Raw genomic sequence first — 6,359 nt, 5'->3', positions numbered from 1 at the left:
TGAGCTGTTATCCTTATTCTGAGCGTCTTCTTCCTAACCCCCACCAGAAAAGGTTAGGAAAAAAACCAGATACCTGTGGGAGCTCCCTGGTTGCCTAGTGGTTAGGATTCCAGGCTTTCACTGCCATGGCCTGGGTTCAACCCCTTGTCTGGGAACTCCCATAAGCCTCGTGGCAAAAAAAAAAAAAAAAAAAAAAAAAAAACCGAACAAAAAACAGATACTTGTATTGCCTGTGAAAACTTCCTTAAAAACCCTGGGCCAGTTTGGTGATTTTCAGCTATGTTAAGATTTTATAGTCTGTATTCCTTAAGCAATAAATAAATTCCTTAAGTGGATTACTGTCACTTTATTAAACAGCTCCCATGATAAGTACATTCATATCCAAAAGGAAACTGGTGAGACAAGCAATAAATTCTGCAGTTAGGAAATTAAAGAAGATGCTGTCAGCACTGGGACATCCTTCTAAAGAGCTCTTAGGATAACTCCTAATGAACTAAGCAGATCATCTCATATTCACCATAAATCATTGGGATTTTGAGAGAAGGTACAGAGAAGTAACAAAAATGGCAGCTCCAATATTTGCACTGAATTATGTTGTAGTGGAAGGAACACAAGGTTGGAATCCTGGCTCTGCTACCTACCTTGGGCAAGTCCCTACACCTCTTAGAGCCTCTATGTCCTTATCTGGAAATCAAGGGTGATAATGCTTATCACCAAGAGACATCTGAAGGTTTTCTGGAAGTAGCCCAGCTAGACCCAGGTCTGGTCCCAATTGATGAAGTTGGTACCACTCTAGGAAATGAACCCCCAAGATTTCTCTGCCACTTTTAGTTCTCTCATTCCAAGTTGAAGGTAATAAGCCAAGGGCAGAGAAGGGGAAGTCAGTATGCATGGGCAGGGCCTATGGAGAAGGGATGAAGGCAGAAGGAATGCTGGGGACAAATGCAGGGAAGAAGTGGGTCTAAGGGAGAGAGACATGGACAAACAAAATAAAGCCAAGATTAGGAGAAAAGTTAGAGGATAGCTTGAAAACCAAGATGGTTTTTTATAGTTTTTTTTTTCAGAAACCCAGAATTTAAAAGATGAGAAGAAAGAATAGGGAAAAGGACTTGTCAGAGGCAGAAGGTGGGGGAAGAGGCAGGGTTTGAAAAGAAGATAGACCTTTCCAGATGAAGGATGGCATAGGACTGGGGCAAAAACATAAAAAGTACCCTGGGGACGTGGCTGGAGAGACTGAGGCCGGAGAGAGTGGCACATAGACCACAGGTGGCATCCAGGGGTGAGAGAAGTAGAAGAGCCCTAGTCCAGCCTCTGTCCAATACTGTAGCCCAAGAGCAGCCAGAGCTCTGCTGAGAGTCAGTGGGGAAGGGAAGACAATGGGAAGGAGTAAATTTGTGTATCTGTGGTACCCTTCTGTTCCCTGTACTACCACGTCTTGTAACCCTGGGTAACTGCTTCACCACTGCCCTCCAGTCACCCAAGGCTTGTTGCCGCCCTGACTCCCTCCCTCCCCCAACACACACACACGTAATATATCATGAAGGTTTCCTTTTCTACAGCCCAGTGATTGTGACTTTGGCATGTTACAGAACTGCACTGTCCAATATGGTATCCACTAGCCGTGTGTGGCTTTTGAGCACTTGACGTATGGCTAGGCCAGCCTAGGCCAAATTGAGGTGTGTCTTTCCACATAGGCAAGGCTCAACTGCAGGTGGCCCCAGGCCTTGGCAGAATGCCCTGTGATCCTCCTGGAACGTGGGACGATGGGCAATCTCACGAGGATTTGAGACAAGACCATTCCTCACTCACCTCCCTGTTTTGAGGGAGGCTGTCATGGGGCAGTTTCTCATCTGCCTCCCTCATTCTGGTGAGCATGAGACTTTCTGTCTGCCTCCCCACTCCCCTGCCCTTGCCCCAGAGGGTCCAGCTGCAGGCCATAGAGCTGCTTAGCAGTGGTGTGGAGTTGGTACTCAGCAACATGGTGTCCTGCCATTCATGTTGCATGTCATCTGGCCCCCTTTGTTTCAGTGTCATCCTGTGCAACAGCGACACGGAACGGATCCCATTGCTGGTCTTGCTTTCGCTGTCTCTAAGTAATAAAGTGCCTGGATGTACGTGGGTTTCCTGTTCTTTTTTACCAGTTGAATCTGTCAGCTTACTTGACAATTTCCAAGACTTAGTAAAAAAAGAAAGAATATAAAATATCTCAATAATGGTTTTATACTGATTACATGTTGAAATGATAATACTTTGCATATATTGGGTAAAACGAAATATTAGTAAAATTAATCTCACCTGTTTTTTACCTTTTTAATATGGCCGCTAGAAAATTTTAAATTGCATATGTGATTCACATTATATTTCTGTTGGACAGTGATGTTATAGATCGGTGAAGAAAGAACAATTGGTGGTGGGGAGGAGGGACTGACAGGGTTTTATTTTGCCAGAAAATGGCATTAAAAAAAAAAAACTATCGCCACCAATTCACAGGGACATTTTAACACACCCCCCCAAATATATAACCATAATCTCAGAATAAAGGATAGACTTTTAAATTGATTATATGTAACTTTATGGAAACTCACTGCATTGTCCAGATTTTTCTCTTAATGCTTTAGGCTGGTGAAAAATTCCTCAGATTGATGAGGATGGTGTTGAAGAACCATTGCTACAAAGAGCTCATCCCATGAGCTGATAACTAGCTAATTTGTGTGGGGCTTTGAGAGGCGACCAGTCCAGGTAACAGTGGTGGATGGGGCTAGTGGGGGTGTCTTCTTGTCCTGTAGGTGTTGGACTCTTCTGGTGGCCTATGTTTTGAAATGTTCCTGTGGCTCCTTGGCCCCACCCTCTTCTCCCACACCCAAATAAGGTAAAGATGTGGAGTGTCAGAGTCAAAGAGTGTAACCAGAGGAACCAAAGTAAACAAATACGAATTTATTCTTTTCAAAGCAGAATTTACGGGAAAGGGGAAAAGCACCACAGTGAGTGGCAAAGTTAACTAATTTGTCTCCAGCCCCGCCCCTTCATCCCAAACTTTTCTAGACTTGTGCGTGGCCCTTGCCACTTCCCCAAATCCCATCCTTGTGACCAGTCCTTGCAGCCAGCGAGCAGCATTGCAGGCTTCGGTCTGGCCTCAAGACTGCCCTGGGACAGCAAGGACATTGAGCAGGTGCCCCTCCAAATGCAGCAGCTGTGGGAGGAGATGAAGACTGGGAGCTGAGCCCTGGCCTTGAGCCTTTCCCTCTCCCACAGTCATTGGTGTTTAAAGAACAAGAAGGAGCTGAAGTATTCCTTTGTTCTCAGGGCCAGATTTTGGCAGGAAGGCCCAGAGACAGAGTTGCCCAGCTGAGCAGGTGAGTCTCCACAGCCCTAGGGCAGGGCCCCCACTTTCTCCTCCAGCACTGTTCATCTTAAGGTAGCTACTTTCTTGGTTATCTGTCACCTGTGTCAAGGGAACTTTGATGAGAGTCTTGGCCTGAAATGGTCTCAGAGGCCGTGAGTCTGCCGTTGAGAATGCCTCTTCAAGGAATGCTCTAGCCCAAAGCTGACTATGGAGCCCAGATCCCAAACACACACCTCAAGCATCATGGGTATTCCTTAAAATTCATCGGTAAGGAAACCATCTCCCAGGATTTGCCTCTGCTTGGCCTCAGGGTTTCGCATTACCATGGCCTGCCAGCCCAGCTCCTAAAGTACAACAAACTCAAACAGGTTTCTCTACAAGGAAGTATCTCCAAACTTTGGGCCTGGAAGGAAATGGACATTTGAAGGCCTTTCCATTCTGGAGGGAAGGGTGCATATCCTCCTGGGTAGGACCCTCTCTAGGGAACCATACAACAAACAGCCTGATGTCCTCCAGCCAGTCAGCCTTCCTTAATAATTTCCCAGTCAACCTGACTCCACTCTGCTCTCACTAGAAGCAGAGGCACCCTCATAATGGTTTTTTGGCCTCTACCAGATTCTGTCGAGAATACATCACCTATCAATCCTAACTGTTCCCTGATACTATTTGACAACAACCCCAGCAAACACATTCCTTATCGCTGATGCTGATCCCACAAGCCAGGGGTTTTCATTAGGTTGCCTACCCAACAACTCCCTTCACCACCCTTCCAGTATGGGGCCAAAAACTACGCAGCATCACACACAATACCTCTAGGAGACAAGATACACGACAGATGCTTAACAACATGCAACACATCTCCGTAAATCCCACCTTAATTTGAATTCACAGTGCCCAAAGACCCGTTTACCTCACTGTGGGAAAACTCTCCGCACATGCTTCAGTGACTATCACTGGACTCTCAAGCGATATACTCACCTCGGGCATCAAGGTAAACCCAGGACCACTAAGTGTCATTGACCCTGTTACTGAGAATTCAACTCTTGACTTGCTGCTTCAGTCTACCTATAGCACAAATCCTACATAACGAGATCTACGTCTTCTCTACCATAGCCCACTGCAGTTGCCACAGGCCCTCAACAGCCCAAGATCTCTCGAGTGGAGTAGCAGTTAGGAAAAGGATTTTCCAGGACTTTCCTGGTAAGATTGTTTCATAACCTCTGCCCTCTTTACCAGCTGAGCAGGTAAGTCTCCACAGCCCTAGGACAGGGCCCCCACTCTCTCTTAGGCAGGCGTATGCCTCAAAGACCCTGAACTCTGTGTCCTAGATCAAATTTTCTCTATACTATTCCTACCTACAATCTAGGCTCCTACAAATATAGCTCCCCCACGCCCGACCCCAGTAACTGATGTCCAGGCTCTGTGTTTGATGCCCACCTGCCACCTGCTCGCCATACATCACCAGTGCTCCTGCCCAGAGACCTCATGAGCTCTAAGGCAGATGTCACGATGAAGTCTGACACCCTGAACCTGTGGCTTAGTGCCCCCTGGTGATTCTAGAAGGAGGCAATCCTTGGCTTCTGGACCCAAGCCACTGCCTTCCCTGCCCAGCAGTAGATAAATCTACCTTCCCAGCAGTTCTACCCACTGGCCTACTGCTTGATTATAAGACAGCATCCCAACCGTCTCACACCCTCCTGACCTTGGTATCAACTGCTACTTTCTTTAAGGCCCTGAGCCAGACTTAGAAACTGGAAGGGGCAAGAGGATGTACTCTGTGTCTTAGCCTGGCTATTTCTTCCTCCCTTTCTGCATGGGGTGAGTAGAGCTTGGATTTGTTCTATTTTGGCCTCTGAACCATTGTTTAGAGGAGCCCAGGAAGATTCACCCAAGGCCCACGTCTCCAGGGAACAAGGTGTGGAATGAATGAAGAGAGCAGAGTGACTCTTCCTGTTAGATTCCTCTGTGGCCACAGGCTTCTGTTGCTTTGGTCTTGAGGACAGCTCACCTCAAACATGAATGGAGAGACATCCTAGGGGAGCAGCCAGGAGGCATCTGTCTGTCCAACCAGAGGCTGGGACTAACAAAGAGCAAGGCAGAACATTAATACTTCAAGAGGTATTAGAATTTAATGTGTGAGTGAGGCCAGGGGAGTACTGATGTACAGTAGATATGTAGGATAGGTATGTATGTATATAAACTTGGGCAAATTAAGTCAATTGCAGGATTCTAAGTTATAAAGCTCCTTTTGGTAGAAAGCTGCCTAAGTGGGTTCTGACTCTGTTCAAAGTCCCCAAGCCCACCCCCCACCCCCCACCCCCACTATCTATTCTGAACAGTTTCTGGATAAAGGGATCATGGTATATGTTGCCTAGGAAAACTTAGCTCAGTTTGAGGACTGGGTTCACCTTCCAGAGTTAGAAAGAATAGTTTTATGCAAAGGAAGGCCTTGCTGTTGTCTCTGTGGAAAGTGGCCAACTTCCTGATCTGTAGCCCGTGGATACTAGAAAAGGGCCGCTATTCAGGATGGCCTGTTGCATCTGCCTTCTGACTAGCTGGGGGATATCAGCCACCTCATCTGATTCAGCCTAAGAGAAAGAAGGGTCACAGCCTGAAAGGGTGTTGGGTGGTCACGCTCCTCCAGTCTAGAGGGTGGCTTCCCCTTCCTCACCCAAGGGGAAGACCCCCTTGCTGAGCAGCTGCCGGCCCTCCCCCAGGGCTGTGAAGGCCAACTCAGAAGAGCCAAGGGTGGCTTCAGCTGGGTTTCCAGAGCAACTCAGCTGGTCTCTTGGGATGCTGAGGTTTTCAGGAAAGAGGAGGATCTGGGGAAAATATCTAAGCCCATAAGTATTTCTTTAATGTTTCCCAATATAAGGTGAAAATAGGAACCTGAATGAACTGTTTCCCCCCTTGAGAAAGGTCTGCCAGGGACTGAGGCAGAAGGAACTGAAGATATTCAAGGAGGAAACAGCATCTAGGTAGCATCGGGATGACTAGATTTTTGCCTTTGAGCTGA

The sequence above is a fragment of the Phocoena sinus genome, chromosome X (genome assembly GCF_008692025.1).
Source record: "Phocoena sinus isolate mPhoSin1 chromosome X, mPhoSin1.pri, whole genome shotgun sequence".
In the NCBI taxonomy this organism is placed as follows: Eukaryota; Metazoa; Chordata; class Mammalia; order Artiodactyla; family Phocoenidae; genus Phocoena; species Phocoena sinus.
The sequence above is the reverse complement of the archived record's forward strand: the minus strand, read 5'-3'. Positions refer to the sequence as shown.